This window comes from Watersipora subatra, chromosome 2, assembly GCF_963576615.1.
Source record: "Watersipora subatra chromosome 2, tzWatSuba1.1, whole genome shotgun sequence".
In the NCBI taxonomy this organism is placed as follows: domain Eukaryota; kingdom Metazoa; phylum Bryozoa; class Gymnolaemata; order Cheilostomatida; family Watersiporidae; genus Watersipora; species Watersipora subatra.
Window position 1 is genome coordinate 30,924,465 of NC_088709.1, and position 23,707 is coordinate 30,948,171.

The window sequence follows — 23,707 nt, forward strand, 5'->3', positions numbered from 1 at the left end:
AATAACTCCTTTGAAGAGCTTCTACTTAATTGTTGGTATTATCATGTATCGCAATTGTATGTATTATCATGTATTATGCAACATCTGAAAAACTGCTAAAAATATAATTGTACAGCGCATCACACCTGTGACTGACAGTCAAAATACGTATTTAGTATTTATATAAATATTTTGTTGGTTTTTACGTACTAGCAAATCTAGTACTACTACTGGCCATCTGTTATGTCATGAAAGATCATTAAATAGGCTGATAAAGCTCAAAAAATGAGTGTTTGCACAATTATTTTTACAGGTTTGAAGTTTGTTGATCAGTGGATTTGTTGAAATGTTGGTGTCCAAATTTAAATGTTGTGAGTTCTATTTATGCTGATAGATAATATTTTATACCAATGTAAAAACCTGTTTTTAACAGTCATTGCTCGTATTATAATATAGACTAGTGCCCTTATAGTTCAGTGTGTCCTGAAAAATGGTCAGGAGTAACAAAAACGTACAAAATTTTGCAATGTTATTAGATAGTCAATTTTTCGAGTAGTTAGAGTGTCAGTCTATCAAGCCGAATTCATGAGCTCAAATCCTGTACTATACCATATATTTTTCTAATCTCTATTTAGACTATGGCCTCGGAGACATAGATGAATGATAAAGACTAGTACCTTGGCAGTTTGCTGTGAGAAATTGTTTGGTTTGCAGATAAATCAATGACTATAAATATGTGCAAAATGTTTTTGTAAGGAAGGGGTACGATTGATGGTCACAGTTGTTGCAGTGCCAGTTCACCAAAATGAATCTAAAAGTAGGAACCAAGTATGATGCAATCTCTTCTCCCAAATCTTTTTTTAGCTTCAGAAACGTGAAACAGTACAGCTACATGTATTATTATAGTAACAACTAGTTTGCTGTGAAAGATTGTCATGTGTAATTACTGTACATGCAGTTAATTTGTAACGCCAGAAAAGGGTTGATAATGCAGTTGTTGGGGTGTTAGTCTACCATGATAAAGGTCGTGGGTGTGGATTGCGAATGCTGCAATCTTTTTTCCAATGGCGGTTTAAAGCTGACGGATGGAGAGACAGGGCTCTTATTATTTTTAAGTTTATAGCAAAGATTACAGTATAAACTAGTACATCTACCATGGAGGGAAAGTGCGCCATGAAAGATCGTTAACTGTAGTAATTACTGATACAGATTTTCTGGAATGACATTGCGGGGTTGTCTGGTACAGTTGCTAGTATGTTGAGCAACCATACCAAAAGTTGCAAGTATTACAAGTAATTGCAATTATTGTAGTTTTTGTGAGTTGTATTGCACAATATTTTTTCGAAACCTTCAACCATGGTGCCGGTGGAGCAATGAACAAACTTACTTAGCTATTACTATAGCAAAGATTCAAACCAAAATCAATAACCAATAAACAACTTCAGCTAAATTTGTGCATGTTAGATGCATTTGAGAATCCTAATTGCCCAAAGTGTAAAAAAAAACTATAAAATTTAAAATACATGAACAACTCTCTAATGCAACCTTCACTATAATCAATGCAGTTTCTATCTGTCCTTTTGTTTAAACCATTATGTTTAGAGGTTAGAAATAAAGTTCCACACTGGAATAAAACTCAAATATTTTATTTTGCAGACAAACACACTACAAACTGCAACACTTGACTAGCTACAGAAATTGTGAATAATTATACTCATATTTATTACACCTGGCAATTTTTTATGTTGTACAAGACTGCTGTCTTATTGGTTTAAACTAAAACCAACATCAGCATCAACAAAAGTTGAACTAAATACTGATGTTTATCTGTTTTTCAGCTAATGGTTTACTGACTGTTAGTTTAGTAACTGCTGTTTTTGGAAAAATATTGACATCGGCAGCCAAATGCAGCTTTTATGTAAAACAATTCTTAATATCTTGCCTAGATAACACTTTTACATTTTGCCATATTAGTCTGTATTTTACATTACAAAATTTCAAGCCCTTTAAGTTAATTCATTACCATGCATAGTATCACCAGTTTAAATTTTTTGAAAGGTTGAATCCAATTGAATCAATTTTATTTGCTTATTTGGTACATTACAGCTTTATATCGTTATTTTTAACATGACTGGTATCATAACAAGAATGGGATCACCATGCCCTCTTGCAGGTTGTATAAACAAATAAAATAGTATTAATCATAATTATTATTTCAGGTGCTGTTAGCATATGTCCAACCAGAAACCTTGACGTTGTGTCCTCAGGAATTATCGAAAGCCCTGGCTACCCTTGGTGGTACCGCTCTTCTTATTACTGCATTCTCACCTTGATTGTACCTAAGCTATCAGTGATTGAGTTCAGATCAACGGGTACATTTAGAGTGCCTGTTGAGAGAAATGGTAGATGCAGTACTGATGAATATTTATATTTAGTTCTACCATCAGCAACAGGTCCTTTATATCAGTCACTCTGTGGTACAAAGAGAGATGGTGAACTAATCAGAAGTATACAGACTGGAAATGAAAGATCCACAATTTACTTTCAATTTCGTTCATCATACCATACAACTGGCTACATTTTTCAGCTGACATATACAGGTATGTAGTTTCTACATTCAAACTTTACAAGGTTAATTTCAATGCATTTATGTTAGTGTATAAAATTATAATAAAGGGGTAGATGTTTAAGTATATATCGCTTTTTCCTCAAACCTGTAGCGTGTATATGTAACACAGCTGAACTTTTTATTTTTATTTTATAGATAATTGATTTAATATTGTTGATGCTCACATTAAATTTCCAAAAAATAAAGTTTTAGCAAGTAGAAAAACATTGTACCCTTACAATGTTTGCTAAAGTTGAAAATATACTTTATGAGTTATGAAAAATACTTTTCTCAAGCAATGCTGCCCGTTGGTATTTTCAGTGTCAAGGTCACACACATGTGTATATGTCACATATATGAATAAGTCAAATTTTTATTTAAGCGTCTATGTCATTTCTATGCAGCTTGAGTGATTGCTAAACAAGGTAGCAACAAGCGTGCAAGCAACTTTGTATGATCAGGGTGTCAAATAATCAAAAGCACTTTTGTATAAAGTTTGTTTTTCCTCCAGCTTCACATTGAAAAGTTCTTTACTTTTTTGCATCTACCCGTGAATCTACTGCAACCTAGTCTATCAGACATTTCTTTTGAAAAGTTCATATTTTTGCTCTACCCCTGCTGAATTGCAGTATGATTTTTTTCAAAAACATCCCATAAAGTTGTGTACCTAAAAAAACTCTGTATGTAAAGAAATTCCTTAATAAGCTGTTATTCCAAAAAATTGTTTGAATGAAATTGACCCATCAGAACACAAGAAGTTATTCATTTTATGCTAAATTATTTTGATCAACTATATTGAGACTTTGAACTCTCAGTGGAGTGGCTTTTAACCTTTTCACTAATGGTAACCCGTCTACAAAGTTGCCTGGCACCACTGTAAAAGATTCTAAAAATCCATGTGCATTATAGACACAAAGTAAATTTAAATATTTCAATAGCAGCTTTTCAAATGTTTTGCTTGCCAAAAAAAATATCACAACAATGTTTTATTACTACAATTAAAAGTTTTAAAATAGATATAATATAATTTAATGAAAGTATTTATTTGTAACAACAAAATTTAACGAATCACGGTGTTCAGTGACTTCTTGGTCGTTGTTTGATTTCAATGATCTCATCAAATCATGGAAGTTTTGATCTGAGAGTAACTCACACATCTTGTTGGGAGTCAAGGCAATTTTTAATTTTTTTCTGTACATGAGTAAGAGCAAGAGATTTATGTCAGTGACATAAATTTCTTCTCACACAAGTATATCAATGGGAAAGCAACCAGCACTCTAACTACTTCTTCTGCCAACACTAGAAACGTTTTTAGTTGACTTGCCTAAAAATCAGCCAAGTTCTTTTGTCCAAGTTTTATATAAATTGCTTCATTATGGTGTAATTTGATGAAGTTGTTCTTGAGCTGATTAGGGTTATTAAGGTCCTGCAGATTGAAGAGAAATAGAACTCCGATCAACTTATTTGCTTTAAACAACATGCCGGCTGAGAAGTAAACGTCAAATAAATTACAGACATTTAGGAGGTGTTATGTTATTCTAGAAGCAACAGCTGGGTTCAATAGCCCACTTTCAGCAACTGTTTTATCCACGAGGAAGAAATTGCGAGATTGCAATTTCCACCCCGCCTCATATACAATGCCAACTTTTCTTTTAATGCAATGTTTTTCACTACCAACCACTATTTAAATCATTTTCTTTGGAATGAAATAGGGAGTTTATTGAGGTGCATAAAAATATCAACCAAATAAGCCAGGTACTGTACAAACTTTGAAGTCTTTAATAGATCTGTCAAATCCCTTCCACGATCAAGAGAAAACTGCTAGATCTCTTTACAAAGTTCAAACACGCGAAGAAAAACTCGTTCAACGAACAGTCATCTTACTTTTGTGTGATAAAAAAGAACAGTGTTCTCCTTTCTATTCTTTTACAACAAGATTAGTAGTTATTAATTGATAACATGACCCAGAACAGTATTAAAAGCTTTAATGCATGGCTTCAACGTTTTCTTCAGTTCCCCAGACAACGCTTTTGCTACAAGAGCGCGTTTGTGAAAGACTAAATAATTGATCTTAGCTCTTGGAAGTTCTTTTTGCCTTAGACTAGCAGTTCCTGAATTTAAGGAGCATTTTCCAACACGGCAATGCTGAGCCAATAACACCCAGAAGAACATAATGTTTAAATAAAAAATATTTTGCCACGAAAAACCTATTCAGTGACTTTGTCGCCGCTTTCAAAAGTTCGCAGAAAGGAAAATGTTCATGAACCTCTTTCTCCTTCACATACTTGACAAATAGCAGGTAAGCAGCTAGCTAAAATTGGACAGATCATTAGATTCATCCAATTGTTTACTAATCTTTCTTGGACTCGTTTTCATATCTTCAATAACTTGTCGCAAGATATTTTGAGTCATATCGTCAATCCTACCACAAATAACGTTGTTGGAAAGTGAGATCTGCTTGAGCTTGCTTCGTGCTTCCTTAACAAGTACATTTTAGTCATTTCAAGAGTGCATGGCTTGATTCGCTCTTTAACCACTGTCTGTGGCTTTCTTGACTTGGCCTTTTTATATACCACTCAATAGAAAGCATGAAGCCAAGGCCTACTCACATCTACAAACCAAAGTTTGAGCAATGTGCAGCCACAGTCAAGTCATGGCCTTTTTATCTGTTAGGCTGTTACTTTCATACAGCTTCACTGCCGTGCTTATTTTAAAAATGATCATTTAACCTTGATGGTTTGAGAAATGCATTTGAAAAAGTAGCACTGCACAAAACACCTAAAAGACAGCTTGTGTCGTAGTTTTCAGTTTTCACTGTAAACTCAGACCAATTGTGGTTGTCATCCCACTGGCGTTTCTTTGACATGAACAATAGAACACAAAAAATATTGTCTAAATTTTTAGTTTTGTGTAATCAAAACTTAACTTCTTTATGTCACAAAAAATGTTTAGCAGATAACTCCTATCTGATTATAAATTAACTTTCTCAAACAGAGTTGTGTGTTGTGTGGCGTTATAAAAATATACATTTTTGTCTTTCATATGGTAATTCTGTGAAAAATATAATTTTTACTGCGCATCTATATATATATATATATATTTCTTAAAGTATGTATAACTGTATGCACTTCGGCTATAGATCTTAAAATCTTGAAATTAACAATCCACACCAAAGAAGATTTGATCTCAGACCCCACCATTGGTTAATCCAACACCTTACCCACTAGGCCACAGAGATTGATAGACTAAGCTACACCATACATGTCTCTATATTGGAGCAAATATCTAACGACTTTGCGACTTTGCGTATGAGGCAGGGTCATAGCATAACGGTCACGAGAAGCTGTTGGCTCACATTATTAAGCGTACCAAAATTTTCCATTGGCATTGTGCCAGGCTAATAGCGAGCAACCCTCATTACTTCTCATTGTTTATAAGACAAAACACTTTTTTCATTATATGTAGTTCGAAAGTTAGAATGTTGTTATATGTTAAATACAAATCAATTTTTTTCCAAAGACTTTTCTATTCCCCGGGCAATGCCGGGTAGCACAGCTAGTATTTCATAAAACAAGCAACGGAATCTACATAAAATTGTTTTTAAAATGTTGCTTAGAAAAACTATATTTACGTCGTCCTGACCCCTTTATAGAGACCACAAGAGTGACCATTAACTAAAATTAAGATTTTCATATTTTTCACGCTGCTCATGTGTTAGAATTATTAACACACATGTATTTAATTTAATTTTTGATAAATGAAATTTGTGTTTGATATCACATAGAATAGCGTTTGGTACCTCAAAGGGTACCAGGGCTCCAGGTTAAAAACCCCTGCTTTAGAGAAATGATAGGTACAGATCTCTTTTTACTTATTAGTGTTAAAGGTTTATTTGCAACAAAATTCACATTACAGCTATTTGGCATCAAAAGTTCATCATGTTTTACTCTGCTGTGTTGTAGGTGCAAAATATGTGGAAATGTGATTAAAAGCTCTTAAAAGCTAAAAAACGAACAGTTAATCGTAGTCATCACAAAAACACCGTAGTTTGGAATCTCTTTGTTCCGACAGCGTACTCAAACATTGTGGTTATTGTTTTGACACGTGATGTTATATGCAAAATTGAAGGCCAATAAAAAGCTTAATAAAAAACATTTATGAGTTACGCACTAGTTTATGACAAACACTTTGGGTTCTACCAGAAAGCCCGTATCAAATATTGATCCTCTCTACTTTACAGTTTTGTTTCAGCTTGGTCTAATTATCTAGTCGTAATCTGATCATGTGACCCATACTTCCCGCCAAATAGCGCAAACAATCTCTGCAGCATTTTTCGACTATCACAGGTGACCAACAGGCTCGTCATGTTTATCAGAGGATGATATGCAGTCCTTCGAGCTAAGGTTAAAAAGTTAAACGACTTTTTATGGTAGGTTTTGAGATATCAGTGCTCAAAGTGACAGCATTACAATAATGATGAAACATACGTGTAAGGACAATAGACATGGTTATATTGAATATGTGAAATTTATTTGTAAAAATATTTTGACGAATGAGGTTGCATGAAAGTGTAAACAGAAGCCATCATGTTCAACTACGTTCCAATCGAGCCGTTTTGGAAAGGGATTCCTATCTACAGCGTTTTCACGATGTCAGCGATTAAATGCTTGTTTTTGCGCTTTTAAGAGCTTTTAATCACATTTTCACATATTTTTCACCTACAACACAGCAGAGTAAGACATGGTGAACCTTTTGATACCAAATAACTGTAATGTGAATTTTGTTGCAAGTCAACCTTTAAAGTTTGTGTACTTAGATCAGACACATGATGGCTTAGTTGAGGAATGATGATTATAAAAAATATCTAATTTAACCAGCACTTCCTTGTAACCAGTTACTCATTCGCTACAAATTCTAAAAGATGAATATAAGTGAGTGTTTGATGAAATCACTGAGTAGTTGGTAAACTTTGTATAAAATTTTCTTAATCACTCGACATGCATTAATCTGAAGTCATTATTCTCTAGAGATAATAGTTGTTTTTAAAATAAGTCAACAGCAACAATATAATATTCTATAAGCTATTTTATGCTATAAAATTAGTAAAAGTGTTTCGGAGTGTGAGGGGTGTGTTGATAAAACTGATTTTAAATATCCTTCTCAAAAATTGGCCTTAATAGTCGCAAAAAATATACATAAACAAAAAAATATTGTCATGATGCCATAGGGTTTTGCAAAAAACTATTGGTCTATGATTTGTTTAGCTAAAGGTTAACAGTAATACATTATGTAAGTTAATATAGGTATAATATGTACAGTTAGATACAGTAAATCATGGAAGGCATTTTCTTAACATTATTCCAGCATTCGTGATAGCAATATAGTAATCGGAAATTCATGTAATATCAATGTTCATTTCACTGGGGTCATTTTTACAGTCAGCGATAATCGGCCATCTTTTTCTCCACCAGCACCAACCTCACCCAAAACAACTAGGTTTGTTTCAAAACAAACCAAAATTACTTCTGCTACGTCTAAATTTTCTCCAACAACAAGTCAAGAAACTTTAAAGGATAGAGCGAAAGCTGCCCTAATAAGCTGTGGTGTGGCAGCACTTCTGATTGGAGGAACAGTGGCAGCAGTGATTGTAGCAAGGAGAAAACTGCAAAAGTAAGTTAGCTTTGAAAGTTATAAAGATTGGCGTAAAAACACAAGTCATAGTTGCACAGGAACTATCTTAGCAGTTTGGGGACTATTTTTAGCTTCCTCGGGTTTCAAGTATCAAATCTATCAAGCAATTAATTGCTACAATTATTTGGAATTATCAATAGTGAAAAGCTCAAAAGTTGAGAAACCCACCATTGCTCACTTTACTTATTATAGATAGCATAAATTTATAAACATTGTAAAATGGATGTACAGTTGTGTAGGGGTAGATAAACTAGTTGTACCCCTACACACCTGTGTACATATAACTGTGTATATATGCATGTATACATGCACGAGTAGCTGTGTATATATACACAAACTTGTGCATGCATAGGACACCAGCATCGGGCAAAAGCAGATGTACATGGTTGTGATGCTTATGAGCATTCGCATCCAAATCATGCGCATGTACAGTCCTTTGCAAATAAAATAAGTTAACTGTTGCACTGTAGCTTTTCAATAAATTCTATTTTATAGCCTTTCAGATAAAGAAATGGTTTTCTGTAATAAAAAATATAGTATGAATCTCAATTTGTTTTTTTAGCCAGATTTAGAACATAGTCATCGGAATTTTCATACTGTGTATTAATTATTACCACATTAGTTATTAACATTATGATCACAAGTTCATTGATTGGGAATGATGGATGCAAACTTCTGATGACTTGAACTGAACCAGACTCCAACAGACTCAACTTTTAGCTGTCATGACACAAGTTTTTTAATTGTTCCACATCACCTACGGACTATATCAACAGCCCCTTTTATTGCAAAAATTGACCTAATAACAAATATTTCTAAGTAAGTTCAAACATAGAATATCAAGTTATTCTTAACTCTTGCTCTGATGAGTAACATATGATGTGCATTTTAACATATATCATATATTTTATTGTAGGACTAAATACAGTGCTCATGATCATGTGGAGACAATTGACCAACAGATAGGTAATAGTATAAAAATAGTATGTTTGATATTTTTTAAAAATGGTAACTGCTTGTTTTATCACTTCTCCACTTAGTGTTGGCTTGTTTATTATGTTTAGATAGCCAATTGAAAGTACCGTGCAATTTGTATTATTTGTGCCAACTAATATTTACCAAGTACTCTATGAAAAATTCATTGCTCTGTGTTTTAACCGGCGTTCGAGAAAAAAAATTGAATAATCATAAGTTATTGCTAATCATAAATTTACATAACTCCATATTCAGGTTTATAGTTTTATTAATTTTGCTACCAGCTGTTGAAATACTCACCATATTATATTGACATACTAATTATATTATTCAGCTGATTTATAAATTTATTATGAGTTTTTATCATAAAACCTTGTAATATTCCAACTATTCTACCCTTGTATAAACATTGTATACTAGTCAGTGTTGGTGTCAACCTTTTAGTTACCACTTTCAACTAATCTATTCGTGAAAGGTTTTCATTTCTTACTAGTCTTAGTGAAGTATTGGAAATCTGTATCTTTCATCTAAAAACTACATCTTTGGTTTTGTATTAAAAGAAGTATTGTTTTTTCCAGACAGGGGAAGTAGAATCCAGGAACTGGAAGTGAATTCCCTTGACCCCAAAGTGCCAACAATTAAAGGTAACTTTGTTCTAGTATACTCCTATTTGCATCAATTATAAATTATCTAATAATTGCTATAGCTAAAATGTGAGATGTAAAACCATATCGCTTTGTGAGTAGTATTGACAAAATTTAAATAAATTGGTTTATTCTGCTGTAGTATAGTGGATAGCACACTAGTCTGGCAAATAGCAACTCAGTAGCTTGATGATAATTTTAAAATTTCATATATATAATACAAGATGTACTACCTGGCGTGGCCCGGATAATAAAAAAGGTTTTGAACATAAAATTTATTTGTATTTAGCATATACCAACATTTGTCATTGAAACTTTTAAACTACATATCATAAGAAACATGTTTTGTGTAGTTGAAATAAATTAAGAGAGAAAATCAAAATAACTGTAAGGTTTTCAAACTTTGTCAAACAACCATAACTTTCATACTTCATTTCATGAGGAAAATGTTTGTGCAGATAAACTAAATTTAAAAAAAGTAAAGCAACTATAAAATTGTGTAAATGTAAATGTGAAATAAGTAGCAAGTAATACTGCAGCTAAATTAAGTCTGTTTTGCTACGTTTACAATAAAAGATCATTGGGCAATGATACATTTCATACGAACTGAGAAAACCAATAAAATTCCTGAATATGTTGAATTAATAATAAGAATTTTTTGCATGGAAGTGTTTGTGTGTGTGCACGCGCACAGCCATGTGTATGTGTGCACCCATCCGTGTGTGTGTTTGCGCGTGCGCACGTGTGTGTGTGTGTGTGCATGCGTGCGTGCGTGCGTGCGTGCGTGTGTGTGTGTGTGTGCGCGGGTGTGTGTGCGGGTGTGCGGGTATGCGAGTGTGCGGGTGTGTGTGCGGGTGTGCACGTGTGTGTCTATAAAAAAGTTATTGTTCCACCAGAAAACTTTGAATGCAACAATACTGGTACCTCTTAACACCGGTACAGATGTAAAATTGAGATATCATACTGCCTTTGTCTGACCGAACGGTGAGATAATGTATAGAACATTCCTACTCAAAATCATACCGCTGTCCACGTAAAAAGTATTGAATTTCACCGCAATTTAGCCATTGAACATCACAAAAAATATAATAGAAGTTCACAAGAACCTGATAAAGCATCGAGTTTCATTGAGTTAATAGAGTTCATAGAGTTTCAAATATTACATCATTTAGCGTGTGCATACGCTATATGGTATACAATAATGTTTTTAATCAATACGACTGGCATAGCTCAGCGGTAGAGCACATGGATAAACAACTTGCAGTTGCAATCTCTGTGAGTTCCAATTCATCAGAATGTGGAACTTTAATTTCAAGATTTTAATAGCTATAGTCGGACATACCAAAAGACAGATGACAGGCGACAAACTTTGAGAAATACATATATAGATTAATATAAATACCTTTTTATATATATTTATTTATCTATATATATATATATTTCTCAAAGTCCGTGTGTTAGAAATCTGTCTGTTGGGAATCCGGCTATAGCTATTATTAGAACAGCTGAGCTGGACAACAATGCAGAATGGTAAATCATGGCTTACCGTCATTGGAAGCCTAACCTTATTAACTAGCTTAGTGGAGTTTTCCATTGGCCAAATGCCAGGCTACTAGCTTAAAAGGTACAGTTGTTTGATAAAGTTTTAAAACCTTTACAGTTGTTTTTATTTTTCTCCTAATTTATTTCAACTACACGACGCACGTCTCTCATGATATGTACTTGAAAGTTATAATGGACACACACACACATATATATATATATATATATATATATATATATATATATATATATATATATATATATATATATATATATATATATATATATATACAGGTATATATATATAAAATTATATATATTATAATTTTAGCAATCAAATGGCACTGCAGTGCAATAGGATAACTGCAATGGTAGCTGTAATGTACTGGGTGTGGGTGTTATTATATACAACAAATAGCAATAATGAAAGGAAAAGATTATATGTTTACATCTCTCCCCCTGCAATAGGAGAAATGCAATATTGGCCAATATTAGAAGTAAAATGCACTGACATTATTAGAATAACCAATATTATTAATATAGTAATAATATAAAACCAATGCACAATTTTGTTTACACTTCAAAACGTCATAGCTAACAATATCAAGAAGTTGTGATATTTATATATATATATACATATATATATATATATATATATATATATATATATATATATATATATATATATATATATATATGTATATACAGTCAAACATGGATAACTCGAACTTCACAGGACCGAGCAAAAGTGTTCGAATTATCAGAGCGTTCAAGTTATCAGGGCACTGTCACAAGTCCATGTATTTACTTATTTATTAATAGATACATGTACATATGCAAACTATAATATAAATCAAAAGCACAAATGGCTTGTTTCAAATTAAATGCTTCTAATGTAAAGTTTAAAACGTTTTTATCAAAAAGTATAGACATTTTTCTATCACTTGAGATTGGTTTGTTGTTTGAGGCGATGTTATTGCCAGGACGCTTTTTTAGATTGACATTGGCAAAACTTGATCGTTGTTGAAATGCTCAAAAGAAAAGACATCTTTTTCTTTTGAGCGTTTTACCCACGATCAATTTTGCCGATTTTTCTTGAAGTTTATGCAACTTCAAGAAAAGTTACCAAAGAAAAATCCCTTACTTTACCTGGGATTCGTTAAGAGCAATACTCCGAGGCAGTTCAATTAAAAGTTTTACGAGGTTTTACGGTACATTGTATATCACTCACGCTTTTTGAATGGATACTTATTGAATGTACACACGTATTCTGTGTTTAGGTCAAACGATGAATAGTTTTTTTAGCTAAGACAACGTATACGCTTAATAAAAACAATTTTTAAGACGTTTTAAACATTCAACATTCCGACGTTGATTCAACACGGAATCAACATCGGAAAACTATTCGTTACGGGCTAGCCGGATCACGCACTCAAGGATTTTCGCTACGCACATACAAAACAACATGCTGTTTTTGTTTTGTATGTGCGTGGCGAAAATCCTTGCGCGCGTGACCCGGCAAGCCCGTGCTATTAATCGTATAGCAGTATAAATCAAATTTGACCAAACCTTTAGAAAAGTCGTTGACAAAATTATTTTGCCGATGGTAGTAATAACAACGCTTATGAATTACGAAAAGATGAGGTTTACCTCTATGGCTTTGAATAAAGTGATTTTCTAAAGCGATAACAACCGTTTCGGTAGCCGTTGGGCAAAAAAACAGTTCGAATTAACAGTGTTGAGTTCGAGTTATCTATAGCAATTTATCATTACGTGGGAACGGACCAAAGAAACCGTTCGAATTAACCATGTGTTCGAGCTATCCGTGGACGAGTTATCCATGTTTGACTGTATATGTGTGCGTGCGTGCGTGCGTGCGTGCGTGCGTGCGTGCGTGCGTGCGTGTGTGTGTGTGTGTGTGCACACTATAGCTACATATCATAAGATATATACACATATTTATCAATAAACATATATATATATATGTAACTCATATGATTTTACTGTACTACATTATTGTATATAAATTAATATATACATTCAGCACTCATCTTTACTAAAATAATACCAATTTCTATTTGTTTGATCGAAGCCACACACAGAATCAAATCCAGCCAGAAGTTCAAACTCAGAATCAAGTCCTTGATTTATCTTTGCTCAATAATATCTGTACTTCAATACACTGTATAGTACCTACTTTGACAGAAGATGATGAGCAACCCGATACACCTAATCAAACTAAGCCTGATGAGAAGGAGAGTGTATATCAACTTTCACCATATATACTAGCTGGATCAGGCATGTGATTTATAACCATTGTATTTGGTTCAGTAGTAGCTTAAAGATTGTTGTCTGTATATTCATATAACATATATGGAAATATTTTCATGGATGAGATGAATCAAGTCAACAGTTTTAGCTCAGGTAAATGTAATGTAACAGCAGAGGTAGACGAAATATTATTATCTGTATGAACTTGATCGGTTGTGAGTTATTTTGCTAGTTTGTTTCAGATGTTTTTATTTATTCTTATATAATATACAATTTTATAATGTCTATAATAATTGAAAGAATAAGTAAAAAGTCTTGACCATACTTCTGAGCTTGACTTATCAATCTTATTTAAGAACTACCATTAAATTTAATATTTTTATTCTCACAACTTCTCTTAGTATAAGCAGAACTTCAGCTCTGCTGAAACGTCATGGGCTAATAGTAAAAACTGTCTGCTGGTGTTTTAAATACTTTGTTAGAGAAAATATATGCCGTAGAAAGTTCCCATCTGAGGTTTTAGCCTACATATTAGATCAGCTTTTTACTTTACCCACAGCAAGCTGTAACTTGGAGTTTTGGCACTTTATTTTAGCAGCTAGAAGCATGTGTAATGTACATTCCTGCAAACTGATTTTAGCTGTATATGATATATATGCTATATATACGCTGCAATTATATGAGCAAAACTTGTCCACTTTATAACAAACTAGATAAATGACCGACGTTGCTCGGATAATAAAAGTATTTGCATAGAAAGTTTATTTTTATTCAACATATAACTAGAAATTCCACTGTCATACAGCCCACGACCAAAGTGATATTGGAAAAAATAAAAGGGTACTGATGGTTGAGAAATGCAATATTAGCAGTCAAATGGCACCGCAGTGCAATAGGATAACTGCAATGGTAGCTGTAATGCACTGGGTGTGGGTGTTATTATATACAACAAACAGCAATAATGAAAGGAAAAGATTATATGTTTATATCTCTCCCTGCAATAGGAGTAATGCAATATTGGCCAATATTAGAAGTAAAATGCACTGACATTATTAGAATAACCAATATTATTAATATAGTAATAATATAAAACCAATGCACAATTTTGTTTACATTTCAAAGCGTCATAGCTAACAATATCAAGAAGTTGTGATATTTATATATAGATTTTTATCAAATCTGTACTACGTAGTCATTGCTCTGTAGTCATCCAAACTTATAATTAAATATTGTAATAATCTCATAAGAATCGTTAGAAAAAATTATCATCGTCATTTCCTTTACTTACACTGCTTTGGACAACAGTTAGAATAACAAAGTACACAAAAGTGTCTAAAATGTCAGTTACTTTGAAATTGGCAAAAATGAAACGATTTCAGTACTCTTACGTTAATTACAGAAACCTTCGGTAATTTGACAATGCTATAGACTGGTAAAATGTGCACGTTGATTTTTTGTGAAATGCGCAAGACTTAATTGTTCTATTCTCTGTTGCTTGGCTTTTCAATTTCCGGTCTTAATTTTGAAAAAAGTAAGGCTTAGCAAGTTTTAATAACGTTTTTCGGCCAAATTAATCTGTCTATTTGTGTATAGTCCGATCAGATGGGTAAGTTTTAAGATAATGTCGACGGTTTACAAAGACTTGGTAACATATTTAAATAGGATTATATGTGTTTTGTATCGTTATTATACTTTAACGACTCTACAAAACGAAGGTTAAATTTGTTGATGAGATTTCAAAACAAGGGTTTGTGACGTTATTGATGAAAAATTTTTATAAGTTGTGTGCACATGCATTTATCATAAAAACTCTCAAACTTCGCTCCCGCTCATTTGGTCGTGGGACAACAGTTGCCGATATTGCGTTTAAACTTCATATCACGAGAAAAGTTTTTTTTGCAGGTCAATTAAATTAAGAAACAAATTAAAACAACTATAAAAGAGTTTAAATATAAAATTATTAGCAAGTAATAGCTAAATTATGTCTGTTTGGCTACGCTGACAATAAAAAAGGTTTTGAGAATGATACAATTGATACGAACTGAGGAAAAAAAATTCAGAATATGTTGAATTAATAATAACAATTTGTGCATAGAAGTGTGTGTGTGTGTGTATAAAAAGGTTACTGTTTCAGCATAAGCTATCTATCAAAACTTTGAGTTTGAGGGTACTGGCATCTATCGATACTGGTACAAATGTAAAAATGAATACTGTCTTTGTCTGACTGAACGGAGAGAAAGGTTAGAAGCTATTCCTACTCGAAACAATACAATTGTCTGCGTAAAAAGGTTTAGCCTTAGCGGCAATTTAGCAATTGGCCTTTATGAGAAACCAGAAATAGAAGTTTATGAAAATGCAAAAAAGCCTCGCATTTCATAGAGCTAAAGAGTTCATAGAGTTTTAATTAATATATCATCTTGGGTGTAAGAACGGAAAAGGGTGTATGCGTTGTGTACTAATAGTGATGAATTGTAAAAACTTTTGTAGCTTTGTGGTTACAGAATTGAATTGCAAACCTGCGATCGCAATCTTTGTGAGATCAAGCCCAGCAGAATCCAATATTTGAGTTCCAAAATTTTAATAGCTATAGCTGGACATACCGAAAGGCAGACAAACGACAGACGAACAATAAACTTTGAGAAACATTCATATAAATTTAGCAGTTTGTGAATTTTGTTAGCTAAAGGTTTTGTGTTAGCTAACACACTAAAACTCTGTTACCTTCCAGTCACTTCCAAAGAAGAACAGCCAGTGACCTTAAAGCTGAAGGATAAACAAGGCAGTGATGACAAGGATTCACCGTACTGTTTAGCTGAGCCATGTATGTGACTACAACATAATTATTATTTATTTACATTGTAAACACTCATTATGTAATGCCATTAATTGAGTACTTTTTAAAACATTTTTACACCTTCCTTTCAGCAACTTTTGGTAAATGTGTTCCGGTGGAAGGATTTTACTAACTTGAATAATTAGATTATAATTTTTTTGAAGTTGGAGATGATGAAAAGAATTCACATACAACATTTCTTGCTGATATTAATACAGAAACAGAGACTCCCACCGTCTCTGCAGCTTTACAAACTGCACCAAGTAAGTATCAAACTTTTGAGCTAATTTGGCCTCATAAAAGTTCTGTTTACTGTATAATCATATTGAAATACTAGTCTTAGCGTTGCAGTATAAAACACTAAATTACTTTGAGGTAGAATGCTTATATGACAGACATAAAAAGAAGGCTATTTTTATTAACACGTTTAGTTATCTCAGAATGATGAAAAGTGTTTGTTTTTCTCTGTAATATTACAAAAAGTTCACAATAATAATTGTTGATATAAATATTGTAATAATAAATAATAATAATTGTTGTAAAATTTTCTGATTGTTTGCGCAAAAAACTTTTTATAGTTCTTTGGTCATGCATCAAGTTGAGAGCTGTTTTACTTTTTAAAGTGGGTAGATGATTCCTAAAAACAACCGAACGAAAGATTTGCATGGTCTGCTGATTTTTACAGCAACTTCATTTTCTTTTAGTGGTTAATTACAAGCTTTTATGACCTTTTCAAATGTCTATCTTTATTTGAAACTACTTGAATGCCCAGCGTTGCCTGGGTAACAAAAGGTCTTTGGACAGAAGATTTATTTTCGTTTGTCATATAAGACGTTTACCATTCTAACTTTTAAACTTCATATCATGAGAAGTGTTTTGTGCGGCTCAAATAAATTAGGAGAAAAATATAACAACTGTAAGTATTTTCAAACTTTTTTGAACAACTTTAACTCTTAAATTTCATATCATGAAAGAAGTGTTTTGTTGAAATAAATTAAGAGAAAAAATAAAACTGTTAAGGTTTTTAAATGTAATTGTAAAATCAACCGCGAGCAATGCCTAAATAAAGTCTGTTTTGCTACGATTACAATGAAAGATTAATTTTTTACCACTATATGATTTTAATTTGTTTTAGTGTTGGCATCACAAGGCAAAAATATCAAACAGAGTGGTATAGAAACCCATAGTAATTATCTAATGCAAGCACCTCCTAGTCAAAATCATCAAAATGTTATATGGGTACTGCATATTAAACATTAGTCGCTAAAAACAATATGTTAACCTTGATAACTATAGTTACCTACAATAACGTTAGTGTATTTAGGGAATATGATCTGTAAAAAATTGTGTTGTACAATGTACTACGAGCCGTACGCACAATAGAGAGTTCTTACCTTCGAGACAGATGTGTAACGTAAACGCTGAATTTAACTTAAATGAATTTAGCTTACTAAACACATACTTGAAGAAAGTTTTAGTAAGTATGTATTTTACTAAACTTCTAACTTTTAACTACATTTTTATCACATATTTTTTTGCAAATCCGGTTTTTACTATAACGAACAACGCTGAAGTAAAACGTGAGCAACGGAAATATCTTTTGGGTGTTGCGGAACGGGTTTCAGCGACTAAAATTTCAACATTTTTGTTATTTTGTTGTAATCAGTACACTAACAGCAAGATTTTAATTTTGAGAGAAATTCTTGTTGATATCGAATGGTTGAAAACAAATTTGCCCTAGTATGGCAAGAACAAAAATCATCGCGTTTCATAAATTACGGCGGAAAAATCTTAATTAATAGCTATAGCTGGACAGACAGGGAATGACAAAAATCACAGACTAACACATATTTTAAGATTCATATATATAGATAATGCTAAAACATAATAAAGTGAATGATACATAATACATGTTGGTGAACATAATTAATTAGTGGTTATTGATTTGAGCCTTCAAATTTACAATGAAACTTGACTGCCATTTCAAACATAAATTTGTTGACAACCAAAAAACTCTGAATGAATCTTCTGAGTAGTATTTAAAATAGTCTTTCGGTTTTATAAATCAGTTTATATGAAACCAGTTTGTTTCCACATAGTTTTGTTTAACAGATTTTGAGTAAATTTTTATGGAGTTTATGCAATTTTTTGTTTTAAAATTAGCACCTCCAAAAAGACTATTACAGGTAGCAATACAAAAAAGAGAATGTTTTAATAAAATTTTTGTAAAAAATTATGGAAGAACTTTGGTAAACATCTTTGAATCAACTCTTTAAAATATCTGCAAAACCAATAAGGTCTGACAAATGCTACCCTGACAAAAAAGTGAAAACCATGCATAAAATGATGCTTCAAAGAAACCCCTGTGCGTCAATTTGGCATGATAACTAAAAGTAAAATGTAAAAGGTTTGACAGACCGATACAACTAGATATATAAATAAGTGCTGTATGTACTGTATGTATAATTGGATGCGTACATGATGTAAGTTAAACTAGCTGCGTCATAATCTTTCCTTCTGTATTTTCCATTTCTTGCATCCCTATAGCCACTCCTCTTGGCAGTGATTATTATTTTATTAGTCTGTTTTCTTGCATGTAATTTAGTTTTGACATTGATTATTTTATTTGCTTTTGTGTAATACGTTTTATATGCTTTTTATGATTATTTGAAGTATTTATTAGCAACTCCTATGGTTTTTGAACCAAAAACCTGAAAAAAATTGTAAATCTTCATCTGACGCACAACAAGCTGTTGTAAGTGACCAAATGGTTGTGACAGGGTTAACTAAAATATTTTTACTACGACTTTGCTTATTTAAAGTCAACTGTTAGTGAGTAAAGAGTCATAATATTTTATCTTTTTAATGAAATAATATTAAAGCATGCTTTTATATTTTACCTTATCTGTATGTTGACTTTGATTTTTTTAGCAGAGGAATCTACCCAGCACATTGGCGCTAGTACTGAATACTGTCTCGCTGCATCTTGTCAAGAATATGAAAATTTTACTGCTATTGAGAGGTAATACAGGTAGAATGTGTTAGCAATGATAGGATAACCTTAGCAGAAATTATACCTTACTTTGAATGTTATTTTGACTCGCTACAAAGTTCTATGTATATAAAATCTTAAATGTGATTACAATTTTTTAGTTCTAAATCTTTTAATTTTTTGTTATAGCCCAAAATATAAGTTATAACAAAAACTTAAACACTAGAAGCAATAATAATTATGCTGCAGCCAGTAGAAGCCAACACTGACTGCAAATAAAAATATTTAGTAACTAATGGTTTATTAAAGATAAGACCAATATTCTATTTTGGGTGCCATTGTGTGTTTTAATGTGGCTGTTTATCACCAGCAAGGACTTCTTTTAAAAATATGAGTTTTTTCTATAAAAAAAATAAGTGGATAACTATTGGTAAATATTTTAAAAAGCACAGCACAGTGTCAGTCAAAGAATTTCATAATCTTCACATTATACTACCTAGTAGTTATCCTTTGTGATAATTTGTATCGACTCAACAACTTCAATATTAATGCTTATTTAGATCTACTAAAATCTGATTTTTTGCCTATCATTATTTTGACTGAATGTAGATTACAGTGTCATGACTACGGTAGGTAGCATAAATATCTAACCATTCATAGTAGTTTAACAAACATAAAAATTTGTTGATAGTATATAATACTTGTTTACAGCTTATAGAAAACATCCACCACTACTAGCATACCAAAGCAGGAAACTAGTCTAAAGAAGTAGGTGTGTACCTTAAGCAGCCACCTATAATAGTAGGTAGCCATACATGGTAGGTGTTGGTTATGGTCAGTTTTTGGCCATAGTAGATATCTGACTGCAGCAAGTAACAGTGTACATTTAGCAATATAGGTAGCTGGTATTAGCTAGTAGTCATATCTTTATATAAGAACTCTGTCACTACACCTAAGTTCTTAGGAAATAATTTATATTAATACGTAAGTATTAGCACAGGCTTCACATTTAATAGCTAGTGAGATTTTTTACTGTTGATAAAGTCTTCTTTCTGATTTAGAATTATTTTGAAAGATACATAACATGTTTATCTAAAGTATAAGTTATTGTAAAATGTTATTTTTGTAATATTGTGTGAAGAAAATACCTGATTCTAAGTATGTATTTTATATTGTACTAAATAATTATCATATATTTAACAGGAATGATATTGAGCTGAGCATGAAAGGCACCTATGGAGTCATCGCTAAAAAACCAGCTCTAGACAAGGAAGTTCATATGGTTGACAATGACCTCTATGGAACATAATTATCTTAACTTTCCAAAGGGTCTTCCCGCTAATTAGCAAAAAATATTTCAAGTTCAGTAGTAAGTTTTAATGCTGGCTTAGAACTTATGGCAAACTATGGTTTGGTCAAAAAAAAGGAATACAATAAAAAACCATTTATTTGCTATTGTATGTGTATCAAGACATGTTTTTATGCTCTAGGGTGTTTATTAAATACATTTTATTCAATTATCTATTTGTGGAACTATAAGAAGACAGATGCTGGTTTAGAACTTTAGCCAACATCAGTAGTTGCAGAAACAGTGCGGTACTGCTGATTTTTCTGTGATTTAATGGCTTTATATTAAGCAGTACTTGTGTTAACCCTTACAACAGATATCCTTAATATTCAAATCTTAAGTGCAGTCACACATTCTGACACTGGAAAAATTTATTTGAAGTGCTATTGCACGCAAAACCGACAATTTAGAGCTGTTTAGTGAAAATAATATTTTTTTAATGTAAATGCATTTTGTTTATAAAGAAGGTAAAGACACTTTCTTACCAGTGGCAGTTAAATATTTTATTTTATTCTATTGAACAGTTTAAGTGTTTTTCTGATTAATGTCTGTTACTAAGATCCTGTGTAATGTACATGTATAGTGTTAATAAAATTGTTTCTGCTATGCAAGTAGTTAGTTATTCTCATTATTTTATTTAAAGCAGTTCATGGCGCAATCCTTATAACTAGGTATCTCAAAGTGAGAAGAATCAACTAATTTTATCAATTTAGTAACTACTGAGATTGATTACAAACAAATGCAACAGTGTATTATCTCAAAAATACCCAAAATAGAATTGAATAGCTATATTATCTATCATTTCCATTCTCAATTCACAAGTGTTCTAGCAAATATAATCTACTCATGGTTACGCCAAACTACAAAAAAGAGTAGACAAAATATTTTGATGCCTTTACAACAAACGATTCTTTATACTATCACCATTATGCACTTGCGCCAAAGTAGCAGCCTATTAACTTGTTTTATTTGTTCATCATATCAGACTACATATATTTACCACTACACTCAGCATCAGACAATAATAGTGTGTTTAGTTAATCACTCATAGCAAACTTTAAAATAGCTTACATGGTTTAATAGTGTTTGTTTTACTAATGTGTAAATAGTAGTTAATGCATCAACGCAATTGCTTTATGGAAGGAAGTTCAACCCTATTTGTAGTTAGAAAAGAAAGGTCCTTGGGCAAAGTACTTCAAGTTTATTTTAGTAGATGACTTGCTGCAGTAAACCCTTTGACAAAATAGTCCACAGCTAACTGAAGCCATGCTACTTTCAGTGGTGACTTCGGTTTTCTTGATTATATGTACTGGACTCACTTCCAACCTCTCAGGTAACTTACATTATGTAATGCTAGTTATTAAAACTTTGAATTGTTGCTCAATAATTGTCTGCTACTCTTATTAGAAAATGATTAATTTTAAGACAGACGGCAACTAACATCAATTATTTAATTTTTCCAGTATAAAATTCTTTTATTACTGATATCTCACAACTATTAATTTATGTTATAGAGAGTGAATTTGGAGAGATTAGACATACAATTGATTTTGCTGTTTTAAAAAGTTTGTCAATGACCTGTTATAGTACTTAAAAAAATCTGATTCAATTACAAAGGTCTTTGGTTGTTTTTGGTACAACTAGCATTTAAAAATGTCAAGCAACTCGAAGTAAGTGGTAAAATACTTCAAAGACATTGGTATCACTGAGTTAGAAAAACTGCTATTAACACCAGTGACAGCTAATCAGTGATAAACTAAAAATTATGATATTGTGTTTGCAATGGTCTTCCTAATATATGCAACATACAGAGTTTGCTTACTAGTAAAGGGCACTGCAGGACTGGATATTTTAGAGAAACGTGTATCAAAACTTTGTTGGTTTGGACTTTCTTGTAAGTCACAATAAAATACCTTTAGAAGGAATAATCATAATATGAAATAATATGATGCTCAAAATCTAGTGAAAAGTAGCAAGGTCTAATTTTGCCACTAAAATTCCAGGTTTTATGCAGTAAAAAAGAAATTTTCTTGTCACGCAGATCTCCAGAAGTCAAGCAGAGTTTTTATTGCTGTGTCAGAGATCTTTCAGTCCTCTGCTTACATAAATGTATGAATAAAAAAATCACCAAGCTGATGCTTTCACAATAATAATTTTAGCATTTTGATACTTTATTGTGAGCTTAGGTGCGAAGTACCAAATAAAAATTAATTAGTTATTTCAAAGGCTTTACAGTCTCAACACAAACTCCAGCAGTGAAGTGAGCTGTCAGTACAACATATTGATTTATAAACAGTTGAAGAATAGGTGATCATTTATTGATTTAAAGTTAATGTTCTCCCACAGCTTTTGGTATAAATTAATAATAAGCATCTGACATTTTTTATCACAGTTTTTATTTTTCTAACTACTTTTGCTTTCTGTTTAAGCTAAAAAGCTACAGCTTAAAATTATGTATGTCTTTATTTACACATGCAACTCCTTTTGTGCATTTTAAATTCAGTGTAGACTCAATTCTACCGATGCTGCAATTACTAAGTGCAGATTATAAAAACAAACATTGCACTCTTTCAGCTAATGTTGAAGTCTTTTAGGCATCTATTGTAAGTGCGTAAGAGACTTCAAGATTACCTGAAAAGATGTAATGTTTGTTTTTATAATTTGCACCTAGTAGTTAATGCATTTGTGTAATTGTCCTAAAGAAGGAGGTTCACTCTTGCATACAAAGTCGCAGCAATCATGTGTTATACTTTGACTCTATTCTGAGAGGAAACTGTATGTAGTAATCTCATTCAACTGATAGCTAGCATGGCACTGTTTCTAT